We start from the raw sequence: 24185 nt of genomic DNA on the forward strand, positions 1-24185 counted from the left end.
AGCGTTTTAGGATTCGCACATATTTCTCTTGCGTATCGATAGGCAGTGCCCACATGCAGGCGGGTATGGAGCAATGGAAGCCCATATACTTTCATTGTCTCCATTCTCCGCATATCACTCATGCGTGCGATGTATGCGTAATTCGTGGTGGGAAAACGCCGGTGGACATGAGCCCTAACTGGGGCTCATATGGATGCTTCAGCTTTAGTGGAAACGTGGGAAACAGGAAAAAAAAGAGGCGACATAAATGACCCCCAGGAGGTCAGCGGTGTAAAATAATATATACAGGATTATATATATATTGAAAAAACAATCACAGAAAATGGCCGTTCCTTACTGACTGAGGAGGGCATATAGATGCATCCTCCTCTCACCATGCAGGTTGCTGACTACCAAATGGAGGAGCCAATAACACCTGTGCAGGACACCGATAAGACAGCCACTCACACTGCCTCTTGATAATGAGGAGGGTGGATGCTTGGTGTACACTCCCACACATAGTGGATACAGGGTTCCAGACCATTCTGATATATGTAGTTCACCATGCAGACCAGCATCCTATTAATGACGCCATGATAATTCGGCGGGTTGCCCTGCATATCCATCAGTGAACCACATTGGGAGTTTACACCAAGCAGCCACCCCCCTCATTATCAGGATGCAGTGTGAGTGGCTGTCTCATCGGTGTCCTGCACAGGTGTTATTGGCTCCTCCATTTGGTAGTCAGCTACCTGCATGGTGAGAGGAGGATGCACCTATATGCCCTCCTCAGTCAATAAGTAACGGCCATTGTCTGTGATTGTTTTTAATTTCTTATATTGAAAAAACGACTCCACACCGACGAAAATCATCGCTATTAGGCTGGATTCACACGGACGTATATCGACTCGGTTTTCTGGAAGAGCCAGGAGCAGGAACTGAGCTCCCACCCGCTCTCTGCCTCCTCTCCGCCCCTCTGCACTATTTGCAATGGGGAGAGGCGGGACAGGGGCGGGACTAATTTGCGGAATTTAGCCCCGTCCCGTCTCCTCCTGCTCCTGGCTCTTCCATCCTCCCCCCCCCCCCCCCAGATGAGGATGATGTATATCGGCTCGGCGTGAAAACCGAGCCGATATACGTTCGTGTGAATGCAGCCTTAGCGCCCTGCAATCCAAACGATACAAATGATATATCCATAAGGCCAAACCCATCCCCCTACTTTATTTTAGGGTACATTTTCTAATTCTACAAATAAACAATTATCATTAAAACAACATTTTTTTAGCTCATTACTAGATATTTTAAAAAAATGGCGCTATATGTCATAGGAAGAAAAATGCAGCAAAAATCATTTTGGGAGCTCAGGAAAACAAACGAGAAATAGGGGAGTAAAATCACCATATGGGTAAAATCCCCTAAAAGTGGCCTTAAGGGGTTTAAAAACAATGATTTTTGCTGCAGTTTAGCAGCAAAGTGCATCAAAAAGACAAAAAAACATGCGCCTGCAGTGTAAAGCAATGACTTGTCTATTAGATGTTCTCTGCGAGCGGCTGAGGATACAATCCCCTCATATAAAGGGGTTCACATAATATCTAACAATCACCGGCTCAGTATATAAACATGGAAACAGTCTAGAGAGATGTGACACTTATCTGTGAGCGGACAGGAATGGTGGAGGCTGCTAACAGCGAGCAGCAGCGGTGAAATCCACGTAACGTCCACCTAGAGCATCCAGAAGCTCCTCCGGACAGGGATGATGGAGGCTGCTAACAGCGAGCAGCAGCGGTTATATCCACGCAACGTCCACCTAGAGCGTCCAGAAGCTCCTCCGGACAGGGATGATGGCGGCTGCTAACAGCGAGCAGCAGCGGTTATATCCACGTAACGTCCACCTAGAGCGCCCAGAAGCTCCTCTCGGACAGAGATGATGTAGGCTGCTAACAGCGAGCAGCAGCGGGTATATACACGTAACGTCCACCTGGAACGTCCAGAAGCTCCTCCGGACAGGGATGATGGAGGCTGCTAACAGCGAGCAGCAGCGGTTATATCCACGTAACGTCCACCTAGAGCACCCAGAAGCTTCTCTCGGACAGGGATGATGGAGGCTGCTAACAGCGAGCAGCAGCGGTTATATCCACGTAACGTCCACCTAGAGCGCCCAGAAGCTCCTCCGGACAGGGATAATGGAGGCTGCTAACAGCGAGCAGCAGCGGTTATATCCACGCAACATCCACCTAGAGCGCCCAGAAGCTCCTCCGGACACGGATGATGTACGCAGCCGACGGTTAAGGAGACGTTATGGGATGTAGCAGAGCCAGCAGAGCTCCGGTGACTGTTGTAGTGCCGCTGCTGCAGGAGCTGCCTGTGTGGACGGCTTCTATCTGCTTCTAGAACTGCAGACGGCTGTGACCTCACAGGAATTCCATGGAGACCCCTGTGACCTCACCCGCCCGCACATACACCACCTTCACAGGCGGGCAGGACCGGCCGCAGGCCTCTCTAACCAGGGGGCTTCTGGACACATTTTAGGCTCATTTCACACATTTTGCGTGAATCCACACTGGAACTCTGCAGAATAATCCACAACAGATTCTGCCCGTGATTTTAGGGGATTTTGGCGCAGATTTCACTCAGATTAAAATGAATAAAATCCGCCTTAAATCTCCACAACCTGCAGAACTCGCTGGAAGGTGAAAATCCGCAGCGAGACCCCAATCCCCGCAGATTGTTCCCGCTGTCAGTGAAATCCCCGCTCACCAGGATTTGGCTGGAATGGGAATGTCGGTGCTAATTCAGCAAGCAAATGGATGCAACCAGCACACAATGTGTTAAACTGGACTATGACCCTTTCTCCAATATTTGGCTATACGTTCTGATGGAGCGCCCCATATTTAGACCAGCGTTACGCAGCTTATGCCGCCATACTGCAATGTGTGTGGGGGGGGGGGGGGGGGGGTCTGTAATAGGATTTCTGTCAGAAACCTAAAAAATACAACAATGCGGGATTTTCACCATCACAAGATCAGATCCGCATGACGCTGCAGGTACAGATTCAGCGTAATGCGTTCCTGCTGGCGAATGGTGCACGGAATATCGCAGCGCAATTTAGCATAAACGTGATAATCACTCACATTAAAACCCTGCAGAGACCTGAACTTAATAAAAATGTCCGGTGCAATAGAATTGCGAGGGTTAAACAGCATATACCTTGTAAGATAAGAGGAGAAGCCTCACATTACTGTTCGCCTGCCCCAAGATACCGGCACTACCAGGGTCCTCCACCGCTCTCCTGCCCCAAGATACCGGCACTACCAGGGTCCTCCACTGCTCTCCTGCCCCTAGATACCGGCACTACCAGGGTCCTCCACTGCTCTCCTGCCCCAAGATACCGGCACTACCAGGGTCCTCCACCGCTCTCCTGCCCCAAGATACCGGCACTACCAGGGTCCTCCACCGCTCTCCTGCCCCAAGATACCGGCACTACCAGGGTCCTCCACCTCTCTCCTGCCCCCAGATACCGCCACTACCAGCGTCCTCCACCGCTCTCCTGCCCCAAGATACCGGCACTACCAGGGTCCTCCACCGCTCTCCTGCCCCTAGATACCGGCACTACCAGGGTCCTCCACCGCTCTCCTGCCCCCAGATACCGGCACTACCAGGGTCCTCCACTGCTCTCCTGCCCCTAGATACCGGCACTACCAGGGTTCTCCACCGCTCTCCTGCCCCCAGATACCGGCACTACCAGGGTCCTCCACCGCTCTCCTGCCCCCAGATACCGGCACTACCAGGGTCCTCCACTGCTCTCCTGCCCCCAGATACCGGCACTACCAGGGTCCTCCACCGCTCTCCTGCCCCCAGATACCGGCACTACTAGGGTCCTCCACTGCTCTCCTGCCCCCAGATACCGGCACTACCAGGGTCCTCCACTGCTCTCCTGCCCCTAGATACCGGCACTACCAGGGTCCTCCACTGCTCTCCTGCCCCTAGATACCGGCACTACCAGGGTCCTCCACCGCTCTCCTGCCCCCAGATACCGGCACTACCAGGGTCCTCCACCGCTCTCCAGCCCCCAGATACCGGCACTACCAGGGTCCTCCACCGCTCTCCTGCCCCCAGATACCGGCACTACCAGGGTCCTCCACTGCTCTCCTGCCCCTACATACTGCCACTACCAGGGTCCTCCACCGCTCTCCTGCGCCCCCAATACCGGTGCTACCAGGGTCCTCCACCGCTCTCCTGCCCCCTGATGCCCGCGTTACCACCCTTCTCTCGCCTTCATTTATCAAAGCTGTCTGAAAGAAAATTTGGCCTTGTTGCCCATAGCAACCAATCACAGCACAGCTCTGATTTCTGAAATGGCTCTAGTAAAATGACAGCTGCGCTCTGATTGGTTGCTATGGGCAACAAGGCCAGTCTGTCTTCTAGATAGATTAGATTAATGAGCCGGTCTGTTCTTCCTGTCCCAGCGCTGACATGTCCGCACCACATACGATGCAGCGACCTGCAGTAACCGTCTAAACCTGCAGGACGCTGCGATTACAAAAAAAGCCACTGACCCAAGAAACGCACGACTAAAGAAGAAGCCCCACAAAGGATCCCTGTAGTGTTTATGGCGCTCCACACCGCTGCTAAAATCCGGCCGCAGGGATTTATGGGAAAAAATAATCCAGAAAAACGTCACTAAAAATACGTCACTATAAATGCGCGGGCGTAAAAGCGTCCTTAAAGCGTATTCACGTGTCGCAGTCAGGGGGCGGCTGAGAACCGCATCAAAGACCGCGTTTACTGTTACCTGTAAGAATCATGTGACCAAAAAACACATTTCACATCTGCGGCAAAACGGCGGGGGGTTCTCAGATTTGGTGTGAATATCCCCGTACACACCGCGCTCCGCACCGCGGGCTTACACTGTATTTACACAGGCCAGCGCCATACAGGGCAGAGAAAATCGGATACATATCGCAGTTGTAAACCTGCGCTTTTCAGGTTTCTGCTAAACGTTCCCATGTTTAAAATGCGCTATTCGCATCACTGCGTGAAAAATAATCAAAAAGAAGGAATGAGCCGTTCTTGGAATTGCCTCAAAACAGGACATGCTGCGGTTTTTGCACTTGTGTGCGCCGGGCGGTCACAGCCGCTGTATGAGCGGTTATTACTGCTTATAGGCCGGTCTGTATGTACAGGTCACGTGCCGCACCGTGTAATGGGGGACACCATACTGTCCAAAGTCACAACTAAGTCAGGCTCACTTCACACGGGTGAGCGCGATACGGGGCCGTGAATCCCCCCACCATATCACGCCCCCACCATGTGAATTCACAGGGGTGCGAGGCGTCTTCACGTGAAAACAGCCTCTATGGCTTCGGGGAGGAATCGATCCTCTGCCGTGGCTGTCGCAGAGGATGGCAGGAACTCCGCAATCGCTTTCCTCCCCCATTGCTGCCACAGCCCCGTTGCTAACAATGGACGCTGCGATGCGAGGTCACGCAGCCAGATAGAACATGCCGCGGTTTGTTTCCCGCATCGCTCATGTGTATGACTCCATTCAGAAGGTGCTGGTCCATATTTGTGTGTCCCTAAATGCACAAATCTCCCGTGATTGTATCCCCCCATGTGAAGCCTTATGGTGCCCATAGTTCAGGTCGGAGGAGTCCGGGGAGGTGAGCGGGACTGTTCAGTCACCGCAGGCGCATTCCCTTAGAGGAGAGTATGTGTGCGCACACTGACTGAAGAGTCACACAGACCGCGGGCCGACTTCAGGGGTGACAGCGCAGGAATGGGGGGCTGAACACATCCCGGACTGTATGCAACATGTCGTAGTGCTTATAGGGGACGGCTGGGTGCTTTTAAAGGGGTTGTCCAATTACCGGACAGAATCCCTTGTAGGGCGCCCACCCACTGGCGATTTTTTTTCTCTGCGAAATTCGCAGCATTTTTTTCTCTGCAGGGGTCTATGGGACTTGTAATGTTAAAATCGCGATCGCGCAAAATCGCAATTTACCGCGAAATCGCGATTTTGCGCGATCGCGATTTTAACATTACAAGTCCCATAGACCCCTGCAGAGAAAAAAATGCTGCGAATTTCGCAGGGAAAAAAAAATAAAAAAATCGCCAGTGGGTGGGCGCCCTAAGGCTGCGTTCACACATGCTGCGGTTTTTGTTACGGTTTTCAACTGCAATTAAAAACTGCATTAAAAAAAAATCTCAACAAAAAACGCCTAAAAGGGCCGTCTACTAAATGAATAAATGGCTATACTTACCACCCCGACAGGATCCGGCGTCCGGGTGTTTGTTGTGATGGCAGCCGTCGTAGGAAGTCAGTGGATTGCAGCCAATCAGAGGCTGCGGTGTCACGTTCCTGACCTCTGGCCAACATGGCGCTCAGGATGTGAGCGCCAATGCCAGGAGGACCAACAGTGACGACGTGGCCTATAGGTGGCTGCAGTGGTCACCCGACTTCTTGTGACGGCCGCTGTCACAACAACCGTCGGACCGCAGCGCTGTATTTTAGTACAGACGGCCCTATTACTGGAATGTTGTCCTCTAGCCGCCATATTACTTATCACCCTACTTATCACGCCTCGTCGGCCATGAATGTCGTCTTTATTACCGCACGACCAGAATTCTGGAATTCACAGAACATTATTCATCTGGTTATTATAAAGACAATTTAGTCAGTTTTCTAGTAAAACGTCAGTCAGCGGTGCGCCGCCCCCTCACGCACTGAACAGGGAGGTCAGCATTATCACAGCGCAGCTTTACAGCCGCCATCTTGGACACATCCACTTCTCACACGTAGGGGGGGGACTGTATATCTATGTGTCACATCTTTTCCTGTAACTACAAGAGACTGGATACGGCACTGACCGGTCAGCAATAATTGTCTGTCTACATATCAGCGCAGGTTATGTAGCGCCATGACCCGGGATGAGTACTCCCCTCTGCCGTCCGTTGGTTCGCTCCTTTGCCGCCCGGCGCCGGGTCCAGTGCACATGGCCTGTTAGTGCCGTCGAGGCTCGAACGTTGTTCTATAGCGACCCCCAACGTCTGAAGGAGACCACAAACCCAACTTGCAGCCCCACGGGGAAGCACCCTGAGTACGAGCAGAGAGGTGAGAGATGGAAAGGCACCGGGCGGATAACGCGCTAGATGGGCCGGAGCTCGACATGGAGGAAGAGGAAGCCACCGAGGAGGAGATGTCGTTCAGTGAACCAGAGGACTGCATGGAAGACATGACGGATGAGGATGGCACATAGGGGTGAAGGGAACCGGGAAGCCCCACTATATGTAATGGGCCACTAAGCCTCAGCGTATTGCAGTTTACAGCTGCTGTAGAACTACAACTCCCAGCGTGCACATATAGCAGGGGCGTAACTAAAGGCTCAGGGGCCCAGATGCAAAACAGCTGGGCCCCACTCCCTTCCTGTACCGGCACCCATACCTAAACCGTGCCGCATACAGCTGCAAAGCAAATTTCCATACATGATCTAGCCCCGTGGCATGAGCTTTCCAAACATGACTTATTTCTGGACCACTTAAGCCTCTATCACACATGGCCCTGGCAAAGCACCGCGCTTTGCCGCCATTTTACCTTCATTTTCGGAGGCAGCGCTCCTGGCTGCAACAGTGTCTTTAGCACGCCACATCATTGATGAAGTGCGCCAAATGCAGAAAATAGAGCAGACAGCGCTCGAAAAGCGCCCCGTTTGAGCACGTGAGGCCGCATTGAAATCAATGGGAGCGTTATACCGCCATTACCACAGCGTTCAAAACGCCGCTGAATGAAAAAAACCGTCTGCATGAGAGTGTCCTCAATGTAAGTTTACACGGGCGAGTGCGATATCGGCCATGAATCACAGCCTGATAACGAGCTCGCCAATATGCAAATTCACCGCGGATGCGAAACATTTGTATCAAAAACATCTGGCATCACTCCGGGGAAGGAGTTTCAATAAGGAAACCTGGCATCGCACTGCATGCACCTAGAACATGGCACGATGATGCCACCGGCCCCATTGGCATCTATGGGGGATGTGATGCGAGGGCACGCCAAAGACAATGCTGCAGAGACCTCATATGTGCCCGTATATATGTACAGCTGGTACAAGTTATTCATCTCCTGCATATTGTCCAGCAGGATAATGCTCGGCCGCATAAACAAGGGGGTCACAGGAGTGCCCACCACATGGCTGCCCGGGCACCAGATTAATATATGGGACCATTGGGGGCGCCAACGAGTTTGGATGATCTAGAGCAGTGTTGGTGAACCTAGAACATGCCGAGCCCCTCCTGCCGGCACGCGTGCTGTTCGCTAGTATCACCCGCTCCTCCGCACTGCAGCTCAATGGGAGAGCTTCCTCCCGTGTCAGAAGTACAGGCGGGCAGTTCAAATCCAGCGCTGACGGCAGCCTGAGGTGAAGGGGATTGCCCTGTGAGCAGGGTGGAGCGGAGCTGGAGTGCAGCAGTAAGGAAAACCTGGGCGGAAGTTAAAAGGAAGGCGATCGCTGCCTGGGTGATGGAAGAAGCAAACAGCGCTTACTGCAAAGTACTGGAAAAAACAGCTGAATGTACAGAAGCTTCAGGAAGAAAGTAACTAAACCCTTCTCAGCTCACCAACTGCCCGCTGCACACATGAACACGGGCGGATTCGCACTGCGGAATCTGGAGCGGGCGCCCGCCTCTGGACTCCAGAGCAAATACTGCACATAGACACGCTGGGGAAAATCACTTTTCCAAGTCCACGAGCGGAAATCAATTGCGACTTTTTGCTCGCGGATGGAAAATCGCAGCATGTTCTATTTTGGCCAAACGCACACAGCGGATTTGCATTGCGGAGTCCACAGCGGGCGACCACCTCCGGACTCCACGGCAAATACCGCCCCATAGCACGCTGGGAAATACGTGGTTTCACTTCCATGAGCAGAAATTGATTGCGATTTTCTGCTCGCAGAGGAGGAATCACAGCATGCAGCAGTTCTGTGCGGGCTACGCACGGACGGCTTCCATTGAAGTCAATGGAAGCAGCTTGTCCTGCGCCCATTTTGCAGTCATGATTGCAGAATGGCCGCAGGACCCGTGTCAGCGCGGCATAATCTGTACTGCGCATGTGTGCTGGGTGACACATCCGCAATACAGATTATGAAGAATCCAGACAGGTACGCGGGGGTCACTGGCCAGGCTCAGGGTTGGATACTGCTGCGGGATCTGACCCAGCTGTGTGCAGGCGTCTCAAAGGTCACATTTAACCCCTTAATGACGCCGCCCCTTTTTTTTCCATTTTCGTTTTTTCCACCCCCCTTTTAACCCATTTAGGACCAGCCACTGTATATACACGGCGGCTGGTCCTGGGCTTAGAGGACCGCCGATAGTAAAAATACGGCGGTGCTCTAAGTCTCCTGTCTCTGCAATCAGTCAGAGGCAGGAACGGGTTATCAGCTGGTTTTTAACCCTTCCTGCCTTCTGCTTCCCCGATATACAGTGCTCAATGAGCACTGTATGGGGAAAGTGAAAGTAACATGGACTTTCACTATGCAAGGCATATTTGTAGTTTATGCTTAGGTTAAGCAGCGCTGCTGATTAGAGCCACCTGATTGGCTCTTCGGCACCACGTGACTACACAGCGTGCACGCGGATTGCCTTCAGCAGCCGTGTGCACTACACACTACACTTAAGCAGCACGGGGTTAGGGTTTAGGGTTAGTTTTAGTGTTTAGGGTTAGGTTTAGGGTTGGGGTTAGGTTTAGGTAATCCTAACCCTAAACCTAACCGTAAACCTAACCCTAAACCTAACCCCGTGCTGCTTAAGTGTAGTGTGTAGTGCACGTCTGCTTAACTGTAGTGTGTAGTGCACGGCTGCTGAAGGCAATGCGCGTGCACGCTGTGTAGTCACGTGGTGCCGAAGAGCCAATCAGGTGGCTCTAATCAGCAGCGCTGCTTAACCTAAGCGGAAACTACAAATATGCCTACGGGAGCCTCGGGGGGTCATGTGACCTCCCGGGATTCCCTGCTACTGCAGAGCTGGAGGGTCAGACTAGACCCTGGCAGCTCTGCAGGTGACTAATGTCACCACAGGGGTTGCTTTCCCCTATAATTAGGGCTCCTATGGACGCCCCAGCTACAGTGGGAAAATGTCAAATAAAGTTAAAAAAAAAAAAGTGAGTGTCCCCCAGACGTCTTATATGACGTCATGGGGGACACAGATAGTAAAAAACACAATTACATAAATAAGTAAAACAAAACAACAGAATAAAACAACAATACATACGAGAATAACACAAAGCAGATGCCAACAAAAACCGTCGCCGTATGCGCCCTGTAAACCAAAACCATACATACTATATATCAAAATGTCCGAAACAAATAGAGGAACCCATTTCCATACTTTATTTTAGTGTAAATATAAAAATAATTTTTAAAAAAACTATAAATGTTAAAAAAATCATTTTTTTAGCATTTTACCCCCAATAAAACTAAAAAACGGAAAAAAAAGTCAGTGAAAAAGATATTAAAAAAAATAGTCCTATATGTCACGGAAAAAAAACCGCAGCAAAAAAAATTTTGGTAGCTAAAGGAAAAAAAATAGAGCAGTAAAACCGCCACATGGGTAAAATCCCTAAAAAGTGTCTGGTCCTTAAGGTACAAAAAAACCTGGTCCTTAAGGGGTTAAAAAATCATAACTCCTTTACTTATCCGTCGCTGTATGAGGGCTTGTTTTTGGCGGGACGAGTTGTATTTTCCAATGGTGCTATTTAACGCTCCGTATAACTTGCTGAAAAACTTTAAGTGGAGTAAAATGAAAAGAAAACCTACATTCCGCCATCTTTCGGTGCGTCTTGATTCTACGGCGCACAAACTGCAACAAAAATGACCTGTTAACTTTATACTACGGATCAGTACGATTACTGCAATACCAAACTAGAGTTTATTTTTTCTGTACTATTTTTATTTCAGACATCTAATTTTTTATAATTATTTTCTGCCGCCATCTTCTGCGCCCAATAACTGTGTAATTTTCCCATTAACATAGTTGTGCGCGGCTCATCTTTTGCGGGATGTCCTCTAGTTTATTTTGGTATCATTTCGGAATACATACGACTTTTTGATCGTTTCTTATTGCATTTTTTCTGGGAGACAGGGTGACTGAAAAAGTGCATTTCTGGCATTCTTTATTTCCTTTTTGGACGACGTTCACCGTGCGGGGTAAATATTGTGCTACTTTGATAGATCGGACTTTTACGGCCGCGGCGATACCAAATATGTATTTTTGTTTTATGATTTAGATTTTTTTTATTATAGATTTGGCAAAAGGGAGGTGATTGAAACTTTTCTGATTATTTTTTTTTACAATTAATAAAACTTTATTGATCTTATTTGTACTTTTTTTTTAGCCCCCCTGGGGTACCACAACTAGCGATGCTTTGATCGCTCCTGCAGTATGATGTAATGCCGTAGCATTACCTCATACTGCGATCTGACAGGCAGCCTATCAAGCCATCTCACACGGGAGGTGGGCGTACGGGACCCCCAAACATCGTTTGCAGGAATTTAAAAGTTGCTGCCGATTGCAGCTATTGCCCGTGGGTGTCAGCTGTAGTAAACAGCTTTCACCCACGCTGTATGAAGAGAGGTCGCCCCGCTATCTCTCTTTATGCATACCCCGCACCTGCATGACCTAAATGTACGTTATATAGCGGGAAGGGGTTAATAAGCAAACTGTAACCATATCGGTGGGGTCACACGGAGGGGTATTCTGCAACATTTACAGTATTGGCACAAGCTGCGGAAATAACCCGGACAAAACATGTGCGAAACTGACTTGTGGAGCGGAATTTAATCCGCGACCTGTCAGTTATATCGCTGTCTTTGTTGCACAGTTCACCCCTCTCCATGACGGCTCACACCCACTTGTGGTTTTTTTAACGCTGCGATTGTCAATGGGACTTTCTAATGTTAATAACTCATCCCAAGTTGGTGCTTTGCAATGTTTGTGCGATGCGGTTTTAACATTAGAAAGTCCCAGTGACAATCGCGTTAAAAAAAACCAGCGATATCGCAACGTTAAAAAAACGCAAGTGGGTGGGGGCCCTAAGCCTACCTTATCTTTGGGTGGGGGCCCTAAGCCTACCTTATCTCTGGGTGGGGGCCCTAAGCCTACCTTATCTCTGGGTGGGGGCCCTAAGTCTACCTTATCTCTGCCTTCATGGGGGCCCTAAGCCTACCTTATCTCTGGGTGGGGGCCCTAAGCCTACCTTATCTCTGCCTTCATGGGGGCCCTTAGCCTACCTTATCTCTGGGTGGGGGCCCCAAAGCCTACCTTATCTCTGCCTGCATGGGGGCCCAAAGCCTACCTTATCTCTGCCTTCATGGGGGCCCTAAGCCTACCTTATCTCTGCCTTCATGGGGGCCCTAAGCCTACCTTATCTCTGCCTTCATGGGGGCCCTAAGACTACCTTATCTCTGCCTGCACAACTGAGCTGAAGACCAGAGTAGGCCATTTAGGGTGAAACCAGATGGCCGTATGCGCACCTCCGCTCACCAGCAGGGGGCGCAGTTGCGCCTGAATGAGGGCATTTCTTCCCCTTTGCCGGTCATTCACACTCCGCACCAGAGCGCAGGAGTTTAAAAAAAACTGTGGGAAAATAGGCATTGCCCGATCTTCCCCGCACGATCTGTTTACTACAGAGCAGGGCTAATCTTCTCTCGGCCATAGTATTAAAGGGCAAGTAAAGCACTAGTTAAAACAAAACGACTGAAATCCATCGGCTGCAGTGTTTTTTTTGTCCCGTTATACGGCCGTGATTATTACAGCAGCATAAGGGGGAAACCACGTTCGCCTAAAAACTACCCCTAAGGGTTAAAACAGAAGGCCATATGTGCAATTATGCTCGCCACTACAGAGCATTGCTGCGCATGAACCGTTTTATTTTAATCAGGCCAGATCTTTTAGATTTTTGACTGTAAAAAACCATTTCTTTGATAAAACCCGGGAAGCAGGAAACCCCATCAGTCATTATCATACCAATGAATTTAATGATTGCACCTTTAAAGAAGCTTTAGCAATAAAAGATCTCATGGAACTAGAAAAAGAAGACCGGATGAACCAACCGTCAGGGATAATATCAACAAGACTGACTTCCATGTTCCTAACCCAGGATTTTACCCCTTAAATGCCAGAACTAAACATATGGATGAATTCCAATGGGTCATAGAGAAAGAATTAATTAAGATAAAGGAGACCAATGAGTTGAATAAAAAGAAAAAAAGACAACCTTACTGTGAAAGAAAGAATAGGTTTGAGAAACCTTATGGAGAATAAAAATGTGGTAATACGCAAGTCAGACAAGGGAGGCCATGTGGTGTTATTAGACTCGGACCTGTATGCGGCACTTGTCAAAAAAAATCCTTTGTAATACAGAAATTTACAGACAAATCCAAACAAATCCATTACAAGATTGTTTAAAGGAACTTGACAAGTTGCTGCATATAGGGAAAGATTTGGGTATTTTGATGATAGGGAAATGTCATATCTACTTCCTACAAGTCCAACCACGGCTATATTTCATGGTCTCCCTAAAATTCACAAGGGGGTATTTTCACCCCCGTTACGGCCGATAGTTGCAGGGATCGGTTCTCCCTGTGAACGTTTAAGTTCGTGGGTGGACCGATCCCTGCAACCGTTAGTATGCAGGACTCCGGGGTTCCTAAGAGACAGTAAGCATGCTATACAGAAACTCCAGCATATGGAATGGAGAAATAGTTCCCATTGGATTCTGTGTGACGTTAGGGATCTTTACTCTAGCAGACCACACCATGCGGCCATAGAGGCAGTTCGGTTTCAGTTACAAAATTTCAGCAATTACAGTAATGAATTAAAGGAATTGATCCTCTCATCTACTGAATTTTTGTTAAAACAATTTTTTTTCATTTGATCAGGAATTTTTTTTACAGATTTCTGGAGCCCCGATGGGCTCCAAATTGTCTCCGTCGATAGCCAATCTCTTTATGAGTTGGTGGGAAGATTGTTTTATTTCCAATCATAATAATCCTTTTGTTGGCCGCATGGTGCGGTATGCTAGATATATGGATGATGTGATAATAATCTGGGATGAAGGATCAGCACAAGAAATCAACCAGTTCAGCAGATACATTAATGACAATTTACTGTGACACACAATAAGGAAGAGGAGCCATTTCTAGATTTGGCCTTGAAGGGTAATAATGTTACCGGCATTGAGACTAAACTTTATAGGAAAGAAACAGCCGGCAGCACTGTATTACACGCGAGTAGCGGTCACCCCAAGCATCCCATAAAAGCCATCCCTATGGGGGAAGATCCTGTTCTGACAGCTCCGTGTTTAATACAACAAAAACTGATATTAAAAACAGATCAGAGAGGCTATAAAAAAACATTGCTGGAGCGGGCGAGTACAAAAAGGGAAGCATTAAATAGGGAGGAATTACTCATGGACAGATTCAAAGGAAGAGAAAAAAAGACAAGTAAAGGCTTCGTGTTTTCCACAGCGTTCAGCAGGAGTTTTTACAGTATTAGAAAAACTTTCTTCAAACTTTTGCCAATCCTTAGACCGGACGATGTGGTTGGTGAAATATTACATGGAGTTACATTTGTGGCAAGAAAAAATAAAAACCTGGGAGACTTATTAGCCCCAAGTAATTTATCTTCTAACACAGAAAAACCTCATTGGTTAAATTTCAAGGGTTTCTATCGCTGTGGCAATCCACGATGTGGGGTTTGTCATCCAGCTATTAAAGAAGAGAGCTTTTCTGACAGTAGTGACACGAGAGAATATAAAATATGGAGTTACATTAATTGTAACACTACTAATGTAATTGACATGATCCGATGCAATGAATGTAATATGAGCTCCATAGGATGTACGACACGCAAACTAAAAACACGGGTTGGTGAACACATCCGCAATATAAAAAAAGGTAATGGGAGCAGCTCAGGTGGAGCCAAGCACTTCTGTGGGAAACATGCAGGCAGCAGAGAAAGGATTTCTTTCTTTGGGATAGAAAGGGTGCTGAATCAGTAAAAAGGTATAGTCAGCCAAGAAAAGGTTTCCAAACAGGAAGCTTTTTGGATTCTAAATTTGAACAGCAGATACCCCAAAGGGATGAATTACAGGACAGATCTCATGTACATCTACTGGATCCAATTAGATATGTAGGAATCCATTGTCTTCTCTTTTCTCTGTCTGCACGGTTTGTTTATTTATTTATCTGTGTGCCGTTTATTTGCATGTCATTAAGCACATATATAGTAATGCTAATGACATGTTAATTAAGCTGCTTCAGTCTGTCATAACGAGCCTCTATTAATATGACTGCCCATACTGAATTGCTTTGCTTTATAACGTTTATAACCTATACATTTATTAATATACCGCTAAATGATTTTTTTGATCTATGCATGGATATAATAAGTAAGCCGCTTCACGTCCTTCAAGGTTATATTTATGTCCCTATATCTTCCACCACGTTTAATATGAAGGTCCATCTTTGTATCGTCCTACTATGTATACTCTATATGCAAATAGACATGTGTCGGATCTTGCAGGAGGAAGGAGCCATGGCAATTAACATGAAAAAGTCAATGCAGGGGTTAACACATTTGTTTTTAATTAACTAATTATATGTTAAGCTTTTTAAAGGTCTGTGTAATGTTTGTTATTCAGAGGTGAGCAAGGTTCTATGTGAACCCAAACGCGTCGTCTGTCCGTTATGAGCACAAGTTTATTATAATAAAAGCAGGAACTATCTCACAGAAGCCGGACTCCTGCATATGGGATTTATGGGTTTCTCCAGATTTTGGATAGGTCTTTACCATAAAGCCATTGACCGCACTGAAGTAATCCACGGTGCGAGCGCTAAACACACTTACCTTCACCAACTTCTCAGCTATGGCTTCAGAAACTGCAAGTACGTTTTCAACAAGGTCTCCCCCCCCCCCCCCCCTGCCTGGGTGACCCACACGGGTGTCACTGCAAAACAAAAAGCTTCACCTGTGACCTAATAAAGACTAATTGCCAAGAATCACTAGCAACATCCTTTGTTGGTGAGGTGAAGCCGTGTTCCCTGGATACTGCGCTTCAGTACGGCGGCGATATTCTGGCCCTTTAGCCTGACAGACAACGGCTCTCTGCATATACTAGGCACACAAAATATTATATGTCATTATGACGCCGACACGAGGACATAAAATGAAAAGTCACAAGACAACACGCTAAACCGCATACGTTACAACACGCTAAACCGCATAAGTTACAACAAGTTCCTGAACGCGATCCATTAAAGGGGTTCTGTCATTAGAAAACAACAATCCTATACTTCCCTAATCCTCCCCGTCAGTCTTCTTACCACATCTTCTCCTGTCTCCTGCAATCCCCCGGGTCACCTCCAGCCCACCAATACTACTTCTTCCAGTGACAAAGCATACATTCCCTGCATTCTCCTTCCGGCAGGTCAGTGTATGTTACGTCACTAGTGACATAGCGTTCAAAGCCCAGGAGGGAGCGACGATCTATTGCCAAGACTGCGCATGCACACTGTCTCTCTGCAATAGTGTAGGAATACTCGCGGTGAGACAACGCACATGTGCAGTCTCCGAAATAGTCATTCCTTCCTAGGCATTGAATGTTACGTCACTAGTGACATAACCTACACTACTAACCTGTAGGAAGAAGAATGCAACAAATGGACGCTCCATACAAAGAAGAAGAGGATCTGGCCGTCTGAAGGTGAGGTGACCCAGGGACTGGAGAAGATCAGAGAGGAGAAGATGTGGTAAGAAGGCTGCCAGGGAAGGAATAGGCAAGTATGGATTTGGTTTTTTTAAATGATAAAACCCCTTTAATTACCCAGAGCAGAGCTTGGCTCTGGAGGAAATGGCATATCATTTATTATATTGGGCAACATTCAAACATTGAGCGATCACCTTGCGCTCCGAGTGGAGGATGCAGAAGACAAGCGAGGCCACTTGTGTTCTGCATCCAGCTGTTCCCCACTAGGAGTGCCCGGCTGTTATACAGCCAAGCGCTCTGAGCGGAGGATGCAGAAGACAAGCAGGGCCGTTTGTCTTCTGCATCCAGCTGTTCCCCGCTCGGAGTGCTCGGCTGTTATTCTATCTGCAGCTCTTATATTCCTGATTGTAACTCTGCCATCTGTAGGACTTCCACTGATTAGAGATTGATGGTGGCAAATCTACTTTAAAAGGGAACCTGCCACGACCTTTGAGCCCAAATAAACAATGTTATGAGGCTCAACGGTCAAGGAAGAGGGTGTCCGTGTGTGCCAGGCCGCTCTACCACAGACACGAATGGGAGAGTGAACGCAGAGAGAGAACTGAAAAGAGTTCTGCTACTGAACACAGCGCAGGAACAGGGTGCCCCGTGAATATAGAATACGGATCCTGGACATTTGCATCCCCTGACCTCTATAATGAGGTTTATGGGTCTCAAAGGTCATGACAAGTCCCCTTTAAAGAGTTATTCCGAAGGCAGACTTTTACTAACTATTCATGGGACAGATGCTAAAAGTCTGATTAGTAGGGTCTCACAGCTGAATTCCTGCTGATCCAGAGAGCAGGGGTTCAGTACCCCCCTCAGGGCCCTTGGGGGCTTCCGGAAATCACTGAGCACCTGTACTCGGCTGTCTCTGTTGAAAATGAATGAAGCAATTGCTGCAACATTTAAGCTCCATTAAGCCCTGCGGGAGGGTCCAGAGAGCAGTAGAGGTGTTCTCAAGATTGGCTGGTCTCTCAGGGGTTAGACAGGGTCTCAGCGGGACGCCGTGTCAGACTCCGCTGCGATATTCCACTAGCGGAGTCCGCCACAGCCATAAGCATGAGGCCTTATGTAGTTATGGAAACAGCACCAGACGGCTCCACAAATCACCTGTTGCAGTATCTCTTGACCATTGCATACAGTTGGGCAGGAGGTGACAAAAAATACCCGTCTAACATAGGTCAGAACAATATGGTGACAGGCAATAAATAGAGGACTTTATGCCCAACCTCATGCACAGGTATTATTGTATCTTGTCACCACCCGGAAGCTTGGGGTTTGACAGGCCTTAAATGGAGGAACACCGCTTGCTCCTGATTGGTAGACATTTTTCAGATCCTGGAAGGTCCTAGCACCATGGTGATCCTAGCACCATGGTGATCGTCACCCCGCTGCTCACACTCACTCCTTCCTGCAATCACTGATGTGCTCTGCTGAACTTCCCCCTCCCCGCTGCTGTAGCGGCTGTTTACCACCACTCCTCCGTCTCCCCAACCATCGGCATTGTACTGTACTGCTGCCTAGCAGTGACTGGATGCCACTGGCACTGTCCTGTGCTCTACTGTTAGAGGAGATGCGGCTACTGCTGGCTACTCCGCTCCCCTGCCTCCTCTTCCTTCAGCAGGTATCACTGGTGCCGCTGCTGAGGGGCGGAGCGGCCGCATCTCAGCGCTACATCATGGGGTAGAACAGCGGCGTTGGGGTGTATGTTACCCGCCCACAAAAGTGTGTTCCCGGCCGGCTGCCCCGCCACCCAATATTCTCTGCGTTACACCGCGGGGAGCACAGCATCGGTATTGCTTGTACCCTGCGCTGGAGGGTTAGGGATTAGTATTGCAGTTAGGCTTACATTATAAACTGTAAATGCTTCCATATTACCGCGGTAACATGCAAGCATTTATAGCACATAATGTAAGCTTAACTGCAATAATAATCTCTATCCCTCCAGGGCATGGTAGAAGCAGTACCGACGCTGATAGGACCTTCCTATCAATCGGATGCTAGGGGCGTGACAGGGGCATTCCTCCATAGAAGGGCGTTCAAACCCCGGGCTTCCGGGTGGTGGCAAGATACAATACTACCCTTGTGCACAATACTATATAGAATGGCTAACTGGGAGGTGAAACGCAAACGTCTACAGTTGATAAAAACCCAGATTTTGGCTACTGTTATATATAATGCATTCACTTCTAACATTTTATGTTGTGGCTCCGTGCAAATAAAAAAAAAAAAAGTAAGAAGTTTCCCCCACTATTATACCCTCAATGCCCCATAATGACGAAGGGAAAACAGAATGTTAGAAAACTTTTTTTTTATCAAAAACCACCATCATGCATTGACATAAGTATCCACATCCCGTTCTCAGTACTTAGTTGAAGCACCGCTGGCAAATATTTACTGCCTCCAGCCTTCTTGGGCATGCTGCCACAAGCTTTGCACATCTTGATGCGGACTTTCTGCCATTCTTCTCTGCAGATTCTCTCAAGCTCTGACAGGTTGGACCCTCTGTAGACGGCCATTTTCAGATCTCTCCGGAGATGTTCGATCAGGGATTTTGGCTGGCCCACTCAAGAGCATTCAGAGTTGTACCTACGCCCCTCCTGTGTTGTCCCGGCTGTGTCCTTAGAGTCATTGTCTTGTTGGAAGGTGACTCTTCTGCCCGGTCTGAGGTCCCTTGTGCTCTGGATCAGGTTATCATTAAGAAGATCTCTGTACTTTGCTCTATTCAGCTTTACATCAACCCTGATCAGTTTTCCTGTCCCAGCCGCTGAAAAACACCCTACAGCATGATCATTGGGATTTTGGTCACCTCTCTAGCCAAGGCCCTTCTCCCCAATGACTTACCTTGTGGGTCGACCAGCTCTAGGAAGAGTCCTGGTTGTTCAAAACTTCTTTCGTTTAAGAATTATGGAGGCCAATGTGCTCTTACGAACTTTCAGTGAAGCAGAAATGTTTTTTGTAGCCTTCGCCAGATCTGCGCCTCCACACAATCCTGTTTCTGAGCTCTACAGACACATTTCCTCCTCATGGCTTAGCTTCGGCTCTGATATGCATTGTGAGCTGTGAGATCTTATATAAACAGTGGTATGTCTTTTGAAACTATGCCCAACTGACTAAATTTACCACAGATGGGCTCCAATCAAGGTGTAGAAACATCTCAAAGATGATAAAAAGAAATGGGATATTCCTAGAGATAAATTTCAAGTGTCGGGCATGAGGTTATGAGAGACAACTTCGGGCGCCATCATCTCTCTTGCCTCACGTGCACGGCGCAGCGACTCCCATGGTATAGCAGGCTGCAAGCTCCATGGACATCGCAGACTACTCCACAGTCCCACCACACAACTCGGGTTCCGCCGGGGCATCAATGGCGCCTTCAAGGATGCGCTGCAGAGGGCGAGGCAGATAACTGCAAAAATACGGAGGCGATTCTGGTCCACCTACCGTTACCAATGACTATAGCTTTTCTGGGCAGAAGAGAGACCACTGGACGATGGAGGTGCATTTATAGATGTGAATCTAAAGAAAGTTCCACATCAACCAGAAGCAAAGAAAGTTGCTCCTACTAATAACCCGTGCCAACCTGCAATGCCTCCCATGCACCAGCAACAGAGGGCTGTTCTCACAGAAGAGTACAAAGTTCCCGATGGAATGGTTGGATTCATAATTGGCAGAGGTGGTGAACAGATATCACACATTCAGCAAGAATCGGGATGCAAGATACCAATTGCACCTGATGATGGTGGTATGCCTGACAGGTCCTGCATGTTACCCGGCACCCCTGATTCTGTCCAAGCTGCAAAGAGACTACTGCATCAGATAGTGGAAAAGGGAAGACCTACACCGTGCCGTCATGGAGATGCCCCAGGGAATACAGTTCAGAAAATCATGATTCCAGCCAGTTAAGCTGGTTTGGTTATTGGAAAAGGAGGCGAGACAATGAAGCAGTTGCAGGAGTTAAAATGTGAGGATTCAAGATGGACCTCAGAAGACTGGAGGTCCATCAGGTAGAAGGGGCCGAGTCCGAGGAAACTGGAACATGGGCCCTCCAGGCAGACTTCAAGAATTTGATTTCTTTGTTCTGATAGGAATAACTTTCCTCATAATTGGAAAAGGGGGTGAGACTATTACAAGTAGTCCAACAGTCTGGTGCCAGGAGAGAGTTGCAAAAAAAATAAAACCCTCCACCAAATTCTGACTCAAACACAAAGTTATTTACTATTTGTAGAACTCCACAGCAGATAGATTATGCCAGGCAAGCTATTGAAGAGAAGCTAGAGGGTCCAGTTAATCCACTAGGCACTCCAATTCCTCATGGTCCACCAGGTGGTGTACCCGGACCCCCAGGCCCCGGCACACCAATGACCATACAACCCTCCACCATATAATTCTGGCCCCCCCAGGACCAGCAACTCCTGGTCCTCTGCACCCTATGCCCCTTAGGCTGGGGAAATACATACCCACACTGGCAGCAGCCAGCCCCAGCAGATCCAAGTAAAGCAGGAACAGACCCCAATTCTGCAGCTTATTATGCTTATTACCAACAGCAAGCACCCCAATCACCTGCAGTTCCATCTGCTGGACCAGCTCCAACCCAAACTAATGGACATGTTGATCCCCCAGCTGCACCTGAAACTGGACACGTGGACAACACAAAAGCTTGGGAAGAGATTTACCAAAAATATGGGTCAGCAAGCACTACCTCAAGATTACTCTAAAGCATGGGAAGAATACTATAGAAAGCAAGGACAAGCAGTTCCACCTGCTGGTCAAGCAGATTGTAGCGCTGCCTGGGCGGAGTACTACAGACAGCAGGCAGCATATTATGCTCAGACAAGTCACAAGCAATGCTGCAGTACCCTCCTGCGCCACAGGGCCGATACTGCCAAGTGCACAGTGCAAGATTTGCTTCATTGAGTAGGGGAAAACCTTTGTTAAATGTTTGGATGCAGACGCCGGTACTGGTGTATCTTGACGCCACCGGACGCTAGGGGTTTGACAGGACTTCCATGGAGGAGCGCCCTGTCACACCCATAGCTCTCGATTGGGTCAAGAGCTGAAAGGTCCTAGAAGCTGCAAAAACCTTGTTTTGCCTGAAGCGCTGTGGGATGTAACTGAGAAGCACTCCCAGTGCTACACTGCTGTTAGCTGCCTTTCCCCCGAGCCTGCTGCTGTTGCCTCCATGCTGTCATCATGCAGTCCGTGGGGTAGCGATGTCAGATTGTGTCCCACGGCTCTGTTGGCTTTCTGGTGAGTGCAGCTGTGTAAAGACACCGTGTGTTATACAGTGCCTCCCCGCTGCAGTGTGCTCCCCCAGTGCTGTGTGCTCCATGCTGGCGAGCATGCTCTACAAAACTCATGGGGGGTGGAGGGGGTGGCTTCACGTCGCTCGGCACTCCCTGAGTCCGACCCCGCTCTGCGCTTTATCACATAGGGGGGTGCCGCCGGGAAAGGCCCTTTCTGATGTGGCAATGCGAAGCTGGAGCGGGGGACCTGCATGCCAACGAACTGATGCGAGGGGGCCTTTCCGGTAGGCGAACGCGCGCCTCTGCGGCCGGCGGCTTTCAATCAGTGTCCTACGGCACTCTGGCCTCCGTGCTGCAGCACCGGTATGGAAGCCGCTTCACACCGCTGTGTTGTCCCTGCTGACGCCTCTCTTTGCGATGAATGGGGCACAGGTCGGGAAGCATCTTCATGGCGCTGGGGTGCTGCCTGCCTGCAGCGGGGACAACGTTGTTTTTGCAAGAACACCTTCTGGCCGGCCTGCGGGGAAGGACCTTGCAGCTGGGGCAGCAGGGTCTGCTGTATGCTTTCCTGATAATTCCTTTGTGGGCTGCCAGGACCTGCAGCCCATCCAGCTGTGCAGCCAATCAGGTACAGGGGGCGTCACCCCCTGTCAATATTGACTCCCCCAGTACTTTCTGGTGGCGTCAAGATACACCAGAACCGCAGACGCCTTGATACATATCCTAAAATATATATTTTTTAAACCAAACAAAAAAAAAAATGTTTTCATCAGTCCTGACAGAAGGTTGTATCCCTGTGCAGAAATGAAGCCTCGGCTTGTGTTTAGTAGATTAGTGTAGATGTTCACATCCCAGCAGATGGATCTGCAATTATGTGGCCAATGATTTGGGATACAAATGTACTTTCTACAAGGTTTACTTTATCACTTCTAAAAATGCCTATTTTGGGCTTCACAATAAAGAATAACTCCAAGTGTCACACCAAAGGGTCTGCAGACTTCGGTCAATGCAGAAGGGGAATTGTTCAGTTTTTTTGATTAATTTACAAAGATTTGTAATATTCTGTTCCCACTTTGTCATTCCAGGGTGTGGAGTGCAGAATGATAGTAAATTAAACAAGACAGCAACATAGCAAAAATGTAAAAACCAGTGAAGGGTCTGCAGACTTCTCCAATGTATAGACACCAACAGTTACAGACCGAAAGCAAACGGTCTTCATACCGGATATTGAGGGAGATTTGTCCCAGTAACTCCCTGCCGACGAGATCTGAAGAACGAAAACATAACATAAACTTACATTCTGGTGGCCTTTGTCCGGTTCGGAATATTCCATCCAGCAAGCATCAATGATATCCGGGCGCGTTCATTTAAGAGGACGGAATTTGCGTTGTTCGTGCTTTTCTGATAAGTGAAGCGGCCTTCATCGCCTTCTTAACCTGGAAGTAGGAAGAAAAAAAAGGTTAAATCTTGCTTTTCGTAGAGTTCCATGTCAAGTAGTATAATTCAGCATAGAGGTGGCCCACTGGGAGCGGCTAGTAGCCAGTATGAAATAACATTGATTCACTGGTGGGGAAGTAGGACTTCTGTATCTTAAAGGGTTACTCTAGAACACGGAAAATAAAAAGGTCTGAGAGGTCGGCCATGTTGGTTCTGAACTCCAGATTTAAAGGGAACCGGTCAGGGATTTTATTCTGCCCTGAAGGGCGGCAGGATCAAGTAGTGATAGACCTGCGGATTCCAGCACGGGGTAATGTTCTGTAGTTACATAGTCAACCCGCGGCTCCTTGCATGAGAGAGGTCCAGCTTCCGCAGTACCTGGCTACAGATGGGTGGGTGGGTGAGTAGTACCTGATGACTACACTGGACCTATTAGTCATGAGGTACTACAAGCCTCGCCCACCCGACCCATTAAGCCTGAGGAAGAACCCTTAAGGCCCAATGTCCATGGGCGGATTTAATTAGCAAAATCCACGTGGGAGATCGGCAGTTCAAGTCGCCCATAGAGAAGCATGGGGCATCCGCACTTCATTTAACACCTGCGGACTTCATTGTAAATGATTTGCGGATGCCACGCAGGGTAATAAGTGCATCCCTATACATCCGTACGGAAAAAAAAAAAAAAAAAAAAACGCAATCCGCGATCTCCCGCAAGCAACAAA

The 24185-nt window shown here is 48.5% G+C and overlaps 1 pseudogene; it reads left to right on the top strand.

Moving 5' to 3' along the window:
* The first annotated feature begins 20087 nt into the window (after positions 1-20087).
* LOC136571869 (far upstream element-binding protein 1 pseudogene) lies at positions 20088-21771 on the top strand (annotated as a pseudogene).
* The last annotated feature ends 2414 nt before the right edge of the window (positions 21772-24185 follow it).

Source organism: Eleutherodactylus coqui, chromosome 6, assembly GCF_035609145.1.
Source record: "Eleutherodactylus coqui strain aEleCoq1 chromosome 6, aEleCoq1.hap1, whole genome shotgun sequence".
Lineage (NCBI taxonomy): Eukaryota > Metazoa > Chordata > Amphibia > Anura > Eleutherodactylidae > Eleutherodactylus > Eleutherodactylus coqui.